The 17,182-nt window shown below is 38.0% G+C and overlaps 1 non-coding gene across 1 annotated transcript; it reads right to left on the bottom strand.

Annotated features, from left to right (window-relative positions):
- Window positions 1-4,426: 4,426 nt before the first annotated feature.
- Window positions 4,427-4,533, bottom strand: LOC120579824 (small nucleolar RNA R71). Its single transcript, XR_005645567.1, has one exon. It is a non-coding gene; the product is annotated as a small nucleolar RNA R71 (small nucleolar RNA).
- Between the last annotated feature and the right edge of the window lie 12,649 nt (window positions 4,534-17,182).

Raw genomic sequence — 17,182 nt, 5'->3', positions numbered from 1 at the left:
GGAAACAAAGACAGTCCTAGAAGAACAAGATCCCATTTCAGACAAGAAGAATCTATGATAGGATTGCTGTCAACAATTGAACCTAAGACAGTTGATGAAGCTCTCTCAGATGATGGATGGATACTAGCTATGCAAGAAGAGCTAAATCAGTTTCAAAGAAATGATGTGTGGGATCTGATACCCAAACCTAATTAGAAGAACATTATTGGAACAAAATGGGTATTCAGAAACAAGCTGAATGAACAAGGTGAAGTAACTAGAAACAAAGCCAGACTTGTTGCACAAGGTTACAGTCAACAAGAAGGCATTGATTACACTGAAACATTTGCTCCAGTTGCAAGTTTGGAAGCAATTAGGTTACTTCTATCCTATGCAGTTAATCATGGCATAATATTATATCAAATGGATGTCAAGAGTGCATTTCTTAATGGTGTCATTGAAGAAGAAGTGTATGTCAAGCAACCTCCTGGTTTTGAGGATCTCAAGCATCCTGACCATGTTTACAAACTTAAGAAATCACTATATGGCTTGAAACAAGCTCCTAGAGCTTGGTATGATAGACTAAGTAATTTCTTAATCAAAAATGATTTTAAGAGAGGCCAAGATGACACAACACTCTTCAGAAGGACTCTTAAGAAAGACATACTGATTGTGTAGATATATGTTGATGATATAATATTTGGTTCTACTAATGCATCTCTTTGCAAGGAATTCTCTAAGTTAATGCAGGATGAATTTGAAATGAGCATGATGGGAGAATTAAAGTTCTTTCTTGGAATTCAAATTAATCAAAGCAAAGAAGGAGTATATGTTCATCAAACAAAATATACAAAAGAGCTTCTGAAGAAGTTCAAGCTAGAAGATTGTAAAGTGATGAACACTCCAATGCATCCAACCTGCACCTTAAGCAAAAAAGATACTGGAACAAAAGTAGACCAGAAGCTGTACAGAGCTATGATTTGTTCTCTGTTATACCTCACTGCATCTAGACCAGATATTTTATTCAGTGTATGCTTGTGTGCATGATTTCAGTCAGATCCTAAAGAATCTCATTTAACTACTGTTAAGAGAATCTTCAGGTATCTGAAGGGAACAACTAATCTTGGACTCCTTTATAGGAAATCCTTAGATTATCAGTTGGTTGGATTCTGTGATGCTGATTACGCTGGTGACAAGATTGAAAGAAAATCAACTAGTGGAAACTGTCAGTTCCTGGGAGAGAATCTGATATCCTGGGCAAGCAAAAGACAAGCAACAATTGTTATGTCTACAGCAGAAGCAGAATACATTTCAGTTGTAAGTTGTTCTACACAAGTACTTTGGATGAAACATCAGTTGGAGGACTATCAGATAAATACTAACAGTATTCCCATTTATTGTGATAATACTACTGCCATTTGTTTATAAAAGAATCCAATTTTACATTCAAGAGCCAAGCATATTGAAATCAAACATCATTTTATCAGAGATTATGTTCAAAAAGGAGTTTTAGATATACAATTCATTGATACAGAGAATCAACGGGCTGATATATTTACAAAGCCTTTAACTGTTGAAAGATTTGATTTTATTAAGAAAAATTTGAACATGCTCTTTGTGTCTGATTAAAACTTGCTTGTCTCTGAATAAGAAGTTTGGTTCTGAAGTCTGTTCAGAAGCCTTGGTCCATCAGAAGCTCTTAACGGAGGTTCTGAGGAAAATGCACTTCTAAAGATGACATCAGCACTAAAACTTCAGAAGCTGTATTCTTTGCTTCTGAACGGCAGGGTTAGTGGAGGCGTTGGTAGTTACTTTTTAGTAACACCTGTCCCACTAACCAAAGCATTGTGTCTGAAAAACCTCTGACGTGCTCTATTTGTATTGGTGTATAACTTAAAAGGGCAATGATGACTTTATAAGCTTTTAAATGTATTTTCACACGCCCCTAATTTGTCATTAATGCAGTGTTTGTTTGTCTCCTCTGAATTGCAATCGTTTTTTTTTAAAACACTATATAAACCAAACACACACTACTCACTCACTTTTCCTACACTTTCAAGTTTTTTAAGACCCTTCGCTGAAAAACTTAGTTTATCAAAACCTAGAATCCCAATATTTCTTCAAATCAAATGGCTTCTTCAAGTTCTGTTTCATCCATCAAGATCAACACCAACAAATCATACGTTCTCAAAGAAAGAACGGTGACCATTCCACTGAACAGACTGGATGTTCAAGTAGAAGCTGCAGTAGACTTTGGTTCCTTGAAAAGGAATGGAATGGACATCAAGGGTTACTTTGCTGCTCAACACATGATGGATTACTTCGGAATGTTGAATAGACCTTCGTATGAGAATCTAGTCAAGGATTTCTGGGTTAGGGCAGAAGTGTTCGACAGGAAAGACGCTGAAGAGGAAGAAGCTAGGTTAATAAAGGAAAATCCTAGACTCAAAGGGAAATCAAGAACGGAAATGGGTCTAAAACCGTGCAAAGGAACAGAAATCAGGTCTGTTGTGATGGGTATGGAGATTATCATCACAGTAGAAACAATTGCTAAAGCTTGCAGATGCTCAAATACTGACTTGTTTCAGGTGGATGCCATTAAAAGCCAGTGGGAGAACAAGATTAATGGAGTCCTGTTGATGAGTCATTTATTGACTATTTTAATATGCTTTTTAGTTTAGTTTTATTTAGATTTTATATAATTTTATATTAGTATTATTTCCTTTTTAGGATAGTTTACTTTAAATTGCATTTTATTATATTTCAGGAAAGAATATTGGATGGATTGAGTCTTGGAGCAAAAGAAAGGGACTTGGAGCCGATTGGACACAAAAATATGAAGATTGAGAGACAAAATATGTCTCCCACAAGTCAGAAGCTTGGCACGGCCCGTGCTAGCCTTGGCACGGCCGTGCCACCCTCCAGAGTGTCTTTTGCTGCTTTTGCTTAGATTTTAAGCTACTCTATTTTTAGCCCAAATGTAATAGCTTAGATTTTAAGTCGATCAAATGCTATAAATAGAGTAGCCATCCATCACAAATATTCATCTTTACTTGGAATTCAATAAGTGACAATTGCTTTTCTAATTAAAGTTCTTTTCTTTTCCTTTATTTTCTTGTCATTACTTTTATGCTTTCTCTCTTCTCCCCCATGTCTACGATGAACATGAGTGAGTAGACTTCTCCTTGTCTTGGGATTGTTGGATAAGTCTAAATGACATAATCCTAATCAAACCAAACTCTAAGCCTTAATCTTATGTAACCCTAATTTCTTATCTGAATTCACCGTCTTAACATGGATCAACCATTATCAAACTGTGGAAACGAAAGTGGAGGGTTTGATAATTGTTTATCCATTATTCCAAATATCAATTCATAAAACGAAAGTGGAGCTTTGATATTCGAACAAGTGAATTCAGACAAGGATTGCAAAGTCAGCGAAATAGGCTTTGCAATCTTTGAGACATATAGTTTCGATCTTCAAGGGAACTAATAACAATCAAGTCAGCGAAATAGGCTTGGTTGTTAGAGGAACCAAAATCTAATAGTAATCAAGTCAGCGAAATAGGCTTGGTTGCTAGAGGAACATAAGAGAAACTGTCTTGAGAAATTAGGTCTAACATAACATTATAAGCTTATAGTTTTAGTTTGAGAAGGATTTGTCATTTAGAGGAAACCAACGATCCCAAGGCTCTTTTTATTATTATTATTATCTTTCAAACGCTTGAAAACCCCCAACTTACAATTCTCTTCTCTTCTAATCATCTCTAAAGGTTAATTGAATTAAACTACTCCCTGTCGGAACGATACTCTTTTATACTACTTCGGTAAGACCGTGCACTTGCGGTTTTATCCCATCAAGTTTTTGGCGCCGCTACCGGGGAGTAAACTAATTTGATTAACTCTTTCTTTGTGATTAGAACTCTCTTCTCTTCTTCTTTTCTTCTACTTCTTTCTTTTGTATTACCACTAACTTCTTGGGTTCTAGGTTTCTTATGCGAAGAAGTAAAGGTCTCGGATAATTTATTCCTGAGATCGAAAGGTTTTTGCATAAGAAAAAGAGAGAGGCACAAAATAATACTGCTATGGCTGAACGCACTCTCAAAGAGTATGCTACTCCTTCAACGGAGGAGCCACAAGCTATTATCGTGTACCCAACGGTTGCGGGTAATAACTTCGAAATCAAGCCTGCACTACTCAATTTAGTGCAACAGAATCAGTTTTCTGGATCACCCACTGAGGATCCAAATCTCCATATTTCTTCCTTCCTTAGACTTAGTGGCACCATAAAAGAGAACCAAGAAGCCGTAAGACTTCATCTCTTTCCCTTTTCCTTAAGGGATAGAGCTAGCGCTTGGTTCCATTCCCTAGAAGTCAGTTCCATTACTTCATGGGACGATATGAGGCGAGCATTCCTCGCCTGATTTTTCCCCCCATCTAAAACTGCTAAGCTCAGAGACCAAATCACACGTTTCAATCAAAAAGATGGGGAATCTCTCTATGAGGCGTGGGAGCGTTTCAAGGAAATGCTTAGACTTTGTCCCCACCATGGCCTAGAGAAGTGGCTTATAGTCCACACGTTTTATAATGGCTTGTCTTATACCACTAAGATGTCTGTTGATGCAGCTGCAGGTGGAGCTCTAATGAACAAAAACTACACGGAGGCTTATGCTTTGATTGAAGACATGGCTCAGAATCACTACTAATGGACCAACGAGAGAACCGTCACCACTCCTACTCCCTCTAAGAAAGAGGCAGGTATATATGAAGTCTCTGAATATAACCACCTTGCTGCTAAGGTTGAGGCATTAACCCAAAAGATTGAAAAACTTAATGTTAATGATGTTACACCTTCCTCTGCATCCCCTCCTTGTGAAATCTGTGGTATATCCAGTCATATAGGTGTTGATTGTCAGTTAGGTAGTGCTGCCAATATTGAGCAACTGAATTACGCTCAATATAACCAAGGAACGAGGCCAAATCAAAATTTTTACAAAAATCCTCAAGGTTCCTATGGACAAGCAGCACCACCTGGCTACACAAACAACCAGAGAGTGGCTCAGAAATCTAGTCTGGAAATTCTGTTAAAAAACTGCATGATGAACCAAAATAAAAATCTTCAAGAATTGAAAAACCAAACAGGATTTCTGAACGACTCTCTCTCCAAACTCAATACCAAGGTTGATTCTATCGCCACACACACCAAAATGCTTGAGACCTAAATCTCCCAAGTGGCCCAACAAGTGGCCGCCTCTTCTCAAACACCAGGAGTCTTTCCTGGTCAACCTGAAACTAACCCCAAAGCCCATGTCAACGCTATTTTTCTAGGAGGTAGTAAGCTAGAAGAGACTATTACTAAAGCCAAAAGTGTCAAGAGGGAGAGTGTTAGGTGTTTAGGTAAGAATGGTGTGATAAAAAGTGAGAAACCGCTTGATAAGAACAAAGCCCTTACACCATTAAGGCTTACTAAGCTCAACTTGGAGGCTCAATTCACTAAATTCTTTAACATAATTCGAAAGATTTGCATTAAAATCCCCTATGCTGAAGCTTTGTCTCGTATGCCTCTATACGCCAAGTTTTTAAAAGAAATTTTTTCAAAGAAAAAGGCTATCGATCATAATGAAACAATAGCTTTGACAAGGGACAATAGTGCAATCGTCAAGAAGCCACCTACAAAGCTTAGAGATCCAGGAAGTTTTGCCATCCCTTGTATGATAGGGAATGAAACCTTAAACAGAGCCTGGTGTGACTTAGGAGCTAGTGTTAGTCTGTTGCCCTTACCCCTCTTTACAAGGCTGGGGTTGGGCAAGCTAAAGCCTACCGAAACAACATTGAAATTAGCCGATTGTTCTGATATCCAACCTGTCGGATATGTCGAGGACATCCCCGTTAAAATAGAAGGGATAGACATCCCAACTGATTTCATGGTGCTTGACATAGATGAGGACAATGCGTGCCCTATAATCTTAGGACGACCCTTTCTCGCCACTGCGGGTGCTATAGTAGATATTCAAAACGGTAGGATTGTTTTTCAAGTGAGTGATGAGTTGATAGGATTTGAGTTGAAGAATTATATGAAAGGTCCCGCCCTCTATTCTTGTAATATGATTAAAGGTCATAATGTGAAAGAACGCTTATTAGCACCATCTACACAATATGACCTCTTTGATCCTTTCTAAGGATACTTTCTTATAACGTCAAGCTAATGACTATAAAGAAGCGCTTCGTGGGAGGCAACCCACGTATTTAACTGCTTTCGGTTTGTTTGTTTTTGTTGTTTAAATTATTTTGTAGGTAATTGTCCGAAGGTGATTCAAGAAAACGAGAAAAATTTTGAGGCCCCATGTCCAGAACCTTGGCACGGCCCGTGCTCACACTGGCACGGCCGTGCCAGACCATGCCATCCAAAACCAGCTGAAACTCCAGAATGTTGGCACGGCCCGTGCTAAGTTTGGCACGGCCGTGCCCGACTACAGGTAAGGATAAACCTCCCCTTTCATCTTCTTCTTCCATCATTCTCCACCACAAACTTCTCTCTCCATTTACACTTCTCTCAAAAACCTCCATAACCATAGAATTTCAAAACCTCCATATCTCCCCCAAAACCTCACCATTTCACAAAATTTCTTCACCCAATCAACCACAATCCCCATTTCCATCATAACCCATCAATCAAAAACAACTTTCCTCCATCCCTACCAAATATCATCAAATTCGTAGCCCCCATTCACCTACCTAAAAACCCACAAATTCTTCACCAATTCACCCAACCCAACTCCTACCACTTACTCAAACCCCAACCCCATCACCCAACCAACCTTTTCCACCAAAAACATTTCCCAAAACCCTACCTTCACCCAAAACACAAAAGGTCAACCAAGGTTCAGGATTAATGGCATCTAGGAAAGGTGGCGCAAGCTCTTCCGGAGGACCACAATCAAAGAAGAAAACGCAAGCCAAAAATCATGGCATAATCTTCAAGGACACCAAGCAAAGGGAAAGGTATAAAATTCTTCTCTCTAAACCTTTGCATCCTTGTCGATATCCAGATCCTTATACTTTGAGTGTGCTAGGACTAAGGGATAATGTGTTTAGCTTACTAGGAAATCTGGGATGGGTTGATATGCTTAGACCTATGAAAGGTTTCGAAAATTTCACTTATGAATTCTTAAGTTCTATTGAATTTACGAAGGATAAAGTGAATTTTGACAACCCCGACCATAGAGTCTCTTTCCGACTTTTGAATATGGATTATGAGATGTCTCTCGAAAATTTCTGTTTAGAGATGGACTTCGCAAATGCGGGGTTCATCCATGACTCTTGGAATCCAAATTTAAAGTCGGAAAACTATGACCCCGCTCTCTTTTGGAAACGCATTACCGGGTTAAGGCAATATAATCCTCGCAACAACAAGGCTAGTAACATTCATAACCCAGTACTTCGATACCTCCAGAGAGTCATGGCTTGTACCATTTGGGGTAGAAAAGAGGTAGGAACAACTAGGACGGATGAACTTTTTATGCTTTGGGCAATGCTTAGTAACAATCCCGTTAATACTTGTTTCTACCTACTTGATTACCTTTCCTCCATAGGAGCTAGACCTGATAATAGAGCTGAGATAGTAGTCGGTGGTATCATTACCTTCATCACTAGGAAATTTGGAGTGGGTGAGGAAGATGGGATAAATCCAATTGAGGGCAACAATAGGCTTAATATTGAAACCCTTGTTGCTATGAACTTCATTAAGATTCACCCACCCATGACTTATGCACTTCAACTTCGCATACCTCTTTTATTTCTACTTCCTAACCCATCTCGGACTAACCCCGAGGTGGAGGAAAATTTGTTGTATGTTGGTGATGGATTACAGGTACATGAAGAGCATCATCAAGGTGACGAAGAAGGTGCCCACATGCACCATGAGGAGGAGCCCCATGACCATAACGACAACAATGAACGATGGGCATGGATGCAAACCGAGGTACAAAGGATAAGCACCGAGCAACAAAGGCAAGGTGTTGAATTATCCGGGCTAAGAAATGATGTCCTACAGGGCAACCGCATATCCGAAGAAAATAACCAAATGCTTCGGAACATGATGCAACACTTCAACCTCCAAGGCCCTCCCTATGGACCTCAATAAAAATGTGAGCTTTCCTCTTCCTCTTTTTCACCTTATCTCTTCACTCTCTATCTCACTCTTCTTCCTCTCCTTCCCTTTTATTCTTCTTTTATCTTGAATCATTGAGGACAATGCTTCTCCTAAGTGTGGGGGGAGCCTAATAAAGTGTCTTTAGTCGTAGTGTTTTCAAACTCCCTTGAACTTTATTCTTCTGTTTTGTTTTATTGTAAAAGGCATGAATAAGCAGCTTGTTTTTATTGTTTTATTATGACATAATTTTTTGTTGTCTCTTCAATGGTCGTTTCTTGTACATGAAAGTGATTTCTTGTGTTATAAGTATTCTTGCTATACCCACATCAAGTTTTATTGTGAAATTAATTCTCCAATGAGAAAAACACCTAGTTGCAATCCTTGAGTAAGTGTATGAATAGGTATTTTAAGGAACACGTTCTAACTTTAATGGTAACCTGGACCCTTAAAAATCTTCAGAGTAAAAGCAGTATAAGTTTATGTGGGAATAATTCTAATGTGATGAAATGTGTAAACCGAAATGGGGCGGAAGGATATCACCACACGTGGAGGAAAGGATACCCTCTCACTAACTTCCTAAATGTGGTGACGACTTCTCAAATAAATTGTGCTTAAATTAAACCCTCTAAAAAAAGGAACTTCCTAAGTGAAGTAAACAAGTTGTAGCACTACTTAGGGTGATCATAGAAACTTGGAGGAAAGGATACCCCCTCACGGACTTCCAATGTGAAATGATAGCCCCTAGGCATCTACAAGCCCCCAAATGTATAAATTCATCAAGTCTATCTTAACTCTCCCACTTCTCTTATATGAAATGAAGAAAAGATTTTTCTTGGTCATTTTAGTGTTAAAGTTAGAACCTGTTCCTCATAATATCTATCTTATACAGGAGCAAGAAAAGGGTTGGACTAAATTTGTTGTCGGGTTGAATAAGTTTACAAGGAATGCTTGAAGTTGTGATTAGTGTACATTGAAATGAAACCTCGAGGGAGACATAAGCTTATTATTTAAAGTGTCATATATTAATCCTTTTGTTGCTGACATGTCTATGCCTTTTGCTTGAGGACAAGCAAAGATTCAAGTGTGGGGGAGTTTGATGAGTTATTTATTGACTATTTTAATATGCTTTTTAGTTTAGTTTTATTTAGATTTTATATAATTTTATATTAGTATTATCTCCTTTTTAGGATAGTTTACTTTAAATTGCATTTTATTATATTTCAGGAAAGAATATTGGATGGATTGAGTCTTGGAGCAAAAGAAAGGGACTTGGAGCCGATTGGACACAAAAATATGAAGATTGAGAGACAAAATATGTCTCCCACAAGTCAGAAGCTTGGCACGGCCCGTGCTAGCCTTGGCACGGCCGTGCCACCCTCCAGAGTGTCTTTTGCTGCTTTTGCTTAGATTTTAAGCTACTCTATTTTTAGCTCAAATGTAATAGCTTAGATTTTAAGTCGATCAAATGCTATAAATAGAGTAGCCATCCATCACAAATATTCATCTTTACTTGGAATTCAATAAGTGACAATTGCTTTTCTAATTAAAGTTCTTTTCTTTTCCTTTATTTTCTTGTCATTACTTTTATGCTTTCTCTCTTCTCCCCCATGTCTACGATGAACATGAGTGAGTAGACTTCTCCTTGTCTTGGGATTGTTGGATAAGTCTAAATGACATAATCCTAATCAAACCAAACTCTAAGCCTTAATCTTATGTAACCCTAATTTCTTATCTGAATTCACCGTCTTAACATGGATCAACCATTATCAAACTGTGGAAACGAAAGTGGAGGGTTTGATAATTGTTTATCCATTATTCCAAATATCAATTCATAAAACGAAAGTGGAGCTTTGATATTCGAACAAGTGAATTCAGACAAGGATTGCAAAGTCAGCGAAATAGGCTTTGCAATCCTTGAGACATATAGTTTCGATCTTCAAGGGAACTAATAACAATCAAGTCAGCGAAATAGGCTTGGTTGTTAGAGGAACCAAAATCTAATAGTAATCAAGTCAGCGAAATAGGCTTGGTTGCTAGAGGAACATAAGAGAAACTGTCTTGAGAAATTAGGTCTAACATAACATTATAAGCTTATAGTTTTGGTTTGAGAAGGATTTGTCATTTAGAGGAAACCAACGATCCCAAGGCTCTTTTTATTATTATTATTATTATCTTTCAAACGCTTGAAAACCCCCAACTTACAATTCTCTTCTCTTCTAATCATCTCTAAAGGTTAATTGAATTAAACTACTCCCTGTTGGAACGATACTCTTTTATACTACTTCGGTAAGACCGTGCACTTGCGGTTTTATCCCATCACCTGTTCAAAGGAAATGTTAAAGCAAAATCTTCAGATTTGTCTCCAATTCACAGGATGCTTAAGAAGATCTTATCATAATGCATCTTTCAGAAGGGAGGAGGTACTGATTCTCCTTCTCTGGATCACAAGGTAGTTTTGTACTTTCTTGCTACCTTTGATAGGATAAATCTACCGAAGTACATATTGCATCATATGTGCTGGGCATTACCGGAAAGCCAGAAGAATGAAAGAAGACAGATCCCCTTTGGAAGGCTTCTGTCTGAAATTTTTGTTCAAGGACAATTGCTAAAGCATCTGAAGAACTGTGGAGTCTCCTCAGATGAAGAGCTTGGAACCGTTGTAGGCAAAATTATCAATGGAAAAACTCTTAAGTCTATGTACTTAATTGAGAAGGTCAATTTACATGAAGAGGATCTGAAGATAGAGACTATTCAATCAGATCTAATGACGGATTTCCCTCTCATCTCAAAAGAGGACAATCATGAGGTTCTGTATCAGTTCATCAAAGCTCACTTCAAGGAGACTGGTGAGATAATCAGCTATGCATCTATTCTTGACAAAATGGGAGGAGCCCCTCTTAAGGTCAAAGGAAAGAGAACAAAGAATGTTGAGAAGGATGATGCTTCAGCACCCAAACCCAAAAGAGCTAAAACTGTTAAGACTGAAGGTTCAACAGCTCTGAGTACGCTTCTGATGAAGTCATTCAGAAGAAAAGAACCAAGAAGCCTGAGGTTCGAGATGCTGCTAGGGAAGCTGCTCTTCGTGAAGAAGTTATTCAGAAGAAAAGATCCAAAGGAGAAAGAGATTATCAGGAAGCTGCCAAGAAGCTTCTGAAGAGTTAGAAGAAGAAGAAGAGCCTTAGAAGAAAATGGCTAAAAAGCCTCAATTTATTGTATCACCTATGGTGGAAGTTACTCCTGAGATGGAACAAAGGGCCAAGGAGGTTGCTGCTGATGAATTAGCCAAGCAAAAGAAATTGGTTGAACTATACAGAAAGCAAAGAGATGAAAAGCTCAAAGCTGCAGGATTTGCTGAATCTGGTTCTCTAGATGCTGAGAAAGCTGCTGAGTTTGTGACTCTGGTTGCTGAAGTTGAAAAACAGACAGTTAAGGAAGCAACTGGTCTACTTCAAGAGGATCTGACAAAAGGAAAAAGAACATCAGAAGCTGCTGCTTCAGAATATGCATCAGAAGCTGCGAGATCATAACCTCTTCTCTCAGGTAATTCAACTGATCCAAATGCTCATATTAATAGTCAGATTCTCAGTTCTTCCCCTTCACCATTATCATCCTCCACTGGCTTAGATGACATTCATCTAAGTTAGCGCTACAAAAAGCCTCTCCCCAAATCCAAATCAACTAAAACTTCCAACCAACCACAAACATATTCTTTTGAAACATCTAATATTGATGAAAGGATTGGAGAACTAGTTCAAAGGAGAATAGATGGTTGTATACATCTACCTCCTAACCATCCCTGTCAACCAGCATTCTTAAAACCACTCTCCATAATTCAACCAGAAGCAAACCCAGAATCTCAAAAAGCTTCTGAAGTAGCTTCAAAAGAAGTCACTTCAGAAGACCCCCAACCACAACAACCATCCTCTCCTTCAACCCTATTTTCTCTAGAAAAATACTTAGGTGGTGAGATGATTATAACTCCACAAAAAGCCTCTAAAACAGCTCCTGAAAAGACTGTTCTAGAAAATCAACAACCACCAAGCCCCTCTGTAGAAAACGATCCTGAAGTTCAAAGTGAACTTTAGAACCAACCCCAAAATGACCCTGAACCCCAAATTGAGCAAACTGTTCCTGAACAAGTTGTTTCTGACCAACCCCAACCTGAAATTATCCCTGAACCACAAATGGCTTCTGACCTACCATCCACTTCTCAAACCATAACCATCCAACAACCTTTACCAAATATTCTAGAATCTGAATTTATTAATAATGACTTGCGAAGGATCAAGGATGAAGTAAAAGAACTAATTCTGCTTAGAAAAGTTCCTATACTTTCCATCCACTATGAGGATCAATGGATGAACCTGAAGAAGAATGCCGCTGAGCTGCTGGACAAGATAAGTCAAAAATGCCCAAGAACACAAGCTATAGTTCTTAAAAGGCATCTGGCAGCAATTCACAAAGTTGAGAAAGCTAAAGGTCCGCTTCTCTGCCTTGCTAATGCTCCTTTCTTTTCAGAAAGTGAGTATGTTACAAGGGATGCTAAGATCTTTCAGCAGTTGAAGCAGAAACTTCTGTCTAGTCAAGCTGAAGCACAGGCTAGGGAGAATGAGTTTCAGGAGATGAAGCAGAAAACTGAAGTTTTAGAAGATATAGTGTCCAAGCAAGAAGAAGAATTGAAGAAACAATCTGAGCAGATCAAGTATTTGATGGAAGTAGTGTCTAAACTGTTGGAACAAAATGTGTTTCACAATGAACCTTATTAAGTTTTGATGATAACAAGGTATTAAAAATTGTCAATTGGTTATTACTAATAATTGTTCAAGTGTACAGGACCAAAGGCTACTCAAGTTATTTCAATAGGTCTTGGAAGAACAATGGAAAGAAAAAGAAATTCTGAGCATCTGAAGAAAACTGCTCCTGAAGCTGAAGTGCTTCTGAAGAGATGACGTCATCAGAAGCAGAAGGTCATCAGAAGCAAAAGTTTTCATCAGAAGCAATATCTTCACCAGAAGCTATGTTTGATCCTTTAATCAAACTGAAGATTCAAAGTAGCTGATTCTCAATTCAGTCTTATCAACGAAGAACGAAGAATTGAAAGGGAGGTATCAACGGATATATGGATAGCACTGAGCACTTGTCTCTCATTAATAGAGTTGACAAAGTACAAGTGTACAACCACTACCTCCACTACTCTGTTTTCTGTCTACGCTACAAGACAAAACAACAGCCATGCCTGCAGAATTTGTTCACTCAAGATGGGAATGAATTTGAAGCTTATTCTTCAAAGGACTACACCCAAATCAGGCAAAGGATCACTGGTGGATAATCAAAGGATTTCAAACGACTCTTTAGACGTGCTGATTATCTCAACGTCTCTTTCACGCCTCTATATAAAGGAGTGAAGACTTGAAGATTGTAGATAGAGATACATAAGTTCAAAAGCGCCAAAACTCTGTCAATTTGATTCTACAAAGCACACTGAATTTCTGCACTGATTTGATACATCTTAGAAATTCAAAGTCTAGAGTCTTTTCTGTATTGTATTGTGAACACCACTGATTGTATATCAAGTGTTCAATTCAAACTCAATTCTCTGTATTTTTGTTTGATTAGAAGTCTCTTGCCTGCGTGCTTGAGCATTAGAAGTCTCTTGCTTAGTGCTTGAGCATTGGAAGACTCTTGCGTGTGTGCTTGAGCATTTTTGTGAAGTCTCATACTTAGAAAGTATTGAGCAGTTGTAATCTTTGTGATTATAGTGAAATCTCCTTGGAAGTGCAAGGGGGACTGGACTACTTCCGTGTTGTGGAAGGAACCAGGATAACAGCTTGTGTCTTTGTCTTTCTTTTCTCTGCTCTGTTCTTTTCCGCTGCAATCTGACTCTGATCATTTCATCAGAAGCAATCAAACTGCTTCTGAAGTTTTATCAGAAGAAGTATTTTTTAAGAGAAAAAGAAAACACAATTCAACCCCCCCTTCTTGTGTTTTTCACCTTCAATTGGTATCAGAGCTTGCTCTGTTATCACAGCACTTAACCGTGTTACAGTTCAAGATCTATTAGAAAAACATGTCTGCTTCTCTATGTGCAAACTTTGAAGGCAGCAAGAAAGTAAAAGAGGCTAAAGCTTTGATGCTAGTTCATCAGTATGAACTTTTCAGAATGAAGGATGATGAGAGTATAGAAGAAATGTACTCAAGATTTCAAACTTTAGTTTCTGGATTGCAAATACTGAAGAAAAGCTATGTTGCTTCTGATCATGTTAGTAAGATTTTGAGAAGCTTACCTTCAAGATGGAGACCCAAAGTAACTGCTATTAAGGAAGCTAAGGATCTAAATACTTTAAGTGTTGAAGATCTTGTTAGCTCACTCAAAGTGCATGAAATGAGTTTAAATGAGCATGAAACCTCTAAGAAGAGTAAATCCATTGCTTTACCATCTAAAGGAAAGATCTCAAAATCTTCCAAAGCCTACAAAGCCAGTGAATCTGAAGAAGAATCACCTGATGGAGATTCTGATGAAGATCAATCTGTAAAAATGGCTATGCTGTCCAACAAGCTTGAGTATCTGGCAAGGAAGCAGAAGAAATTTTTGAGCAAGAGAGGTAGCTACAAGAACTCCAAGAAAGAAGATCAGAAGGGATGCTTCAATTGTAAGAAGCCTGGTCATTTCATTGCTGATTGCCCTGATCTTCAGAAGGAGAAGTTTAAAGGCAAATCCAAGAAATCAAGCTTCAATTCCAGTAAATTCAGAAAGCAAATCAAAAAGAGCTTGATGGCGACCTGGGAAGATTTGGATAGTGAATCTGGTTCTGATAAAGAAGAAGCTGATGATGATGCTAAGGCAGCCGTGGGGTTAGTGGCAACAGTATCATCAGAAGCAGTATCAGAAGCTGAATCAGATTCAGAAGATGAAAATGAGGTATATTCCAAAATCCCTAGACAAGAACTTGTTGATTCTCTAAAAGAACTTTTATCACTGTTTGAACACAGAACCAATGAGTTGACAGATTTAAAAGAAAAATATGTTGATTTGATGAAACAACAAAAGTCAACTCTATTGGAATTGAAAGCTTCTGAAGAAGAACTCAAAGAGTTTAACCTCATATCAACAACATATGAAGATAGACTCAAGAGTCTTTGTCAGAAGCTACAAGAAAAATGTGATAAAGGTTCAGGCAATAAACATGAGATTGCCTTGGATGATTTTATTATGGCTGGAATAGACAGAAGCAAAGTTGCTTCTATGATCTACAGCACATACAAGAACAAAGGCAAAGGGATTGGATATTCTGAGGAGAAATCCAAAGAATACAGTCTCAAGAGCTACTGTGATTGTATCAAGGATGGATTGAAATCCACCTTTGTGCCTGAAGGTACAAATGCTATAACTGCTGTTCAGTCAAAACCTGAAGCTTCAGGTTCACAGGCTAAGATCACATCAAAGCCAGAGAATCTTAAGATCAAGGTAATGACAAAATCTGATCCTAAGAGTCAAAAGATTAAAATTCTGAAAAGATCAGAACCTGTTCATCAGAATCTGATTAAACCAGAATCTAAAATTCCAAAACAAAAGGATCAGAAGAACAAAGCAGCTACTGCTTCTGAGAAAACAATACCAAAAGGTGTCAAACCTAAAGTATTGAATGATCAGAAGCCACTCAGCATTCACCCTAAGGTACAAGGGAGGAAAAGTAAAACCTCCAAAACTAACCCAAAAGGACCCATGAAGATATGGGTACCTAAATCTGAATTGGCCAAAAATGCAGGTGTGCTTAAGGGCAAGAGAGAAACAAAGGTCATGGTACCTAGACAGCGGATGTTCAAGGCACATGACTGGAGAGAAAGCTTTGTTCCTTACCCTTACAATGAAAGATGGAGGAGAAGTGAAGTTTGGTGGCAACCAAACTGGAAAGATCATTGGTACAGGTACTATTGGTAATTCCTCCATCTTAATTAATAATGTGTGGCTAGTAGATGGTCTGAAGCATAACCTATTGAGCATTAGTCAATTTTGTGACAATGGGTATGATGTAACGTTCAGTAAGACCAACTGCACACTAGTCAACAAGGATGACAAATCCATTACATTCAATGGAAAGAGAGTTGAGAATGTCTATAAAATAAATTTCTCTGATCTGGCTGATCAGAAGGTAGTTTGCCTTCTGTCAATGAATGATAAAAATGGGTATGGCATAAAAGGTTGGGACATGCTAATTGGAGATTAATTTCTAAAATTAGCAAGTTACAACTGGTCAAAGGATTGCCTAACATTGATTATCATTCAGATGCACTTTGTGGTGCATGTCAGAAAGGGAAAATTGTGAAAAGTTCTTTCAAATCTAAAGACATTGTATCAACCTCCAGACCCCTAGAATTACTCCATATTGATCTTTTTGGTCCAGTTAACACTGCATCTTTATATGGAAGTAAATATGGATTAGTCATTGTTGATGATTACAGCAGATGGACTTGGGTAAAATTCATTAAAAGTAAAGACTATGCATGTGAAGTGTTTAGCAGCTTCTGCACTCAAATACAATCTGAAAAAGAATTGAAAATTTTGAAAGTCAGAAGTGATCATGGTGGAGAATTTGAAAATGAGCCATTTGAACTTTTTTGTGAAAAACATGGGATTCTCCATGAGTTTTCCTCTCCTAGAACTCCACAACAAAATGGAGTTGTAGAGAGAAAGAACAGAACTTTACAAGAAATGGCCAGAACCATGATCCATGAAAACAGCTTACTAACATTTTTGGGCAGAAGCAGTCAATACTTCATGTTATATTCAAAATAGGATCTATATCAGACCTATGTTGGAGAAAACAGCATATGAACTCTTTAAAGGAAGAAGACCCAATATCTCTTACTTTCATCAGTTTGGATGTACCTGTTACATCTTAAACACTAAAGACTATCTGAAGAAATTTGATGCCAAGGCTCAAAGAGGAATCTTTTTAGGTTACTCTGAAAGGTCAAAGGCATACAGAGTGTATAATTCAGAAACACAATGTGTTGAAGAATCTATGCATGTAAAATTTGATGATAGAGAGCC

Source organism: Medicago truncatula, chromosome 3 (assembly GCF_003473485.1).
Source record: "Medicago truncatula cultivar Jemalong A17 chromosome 3, MtrunA17r5.0-ANR, whole genome shotgun sequence".
NCBI lineage: Eukaryota > Viridiplantae > Streptophyta > Magnoliopsida > Fabales > Fabaceae > Medicago > Medicago truncatula.
This window is presented reverse-complemented; position numbering and strand designations above follow the sequence as displayed.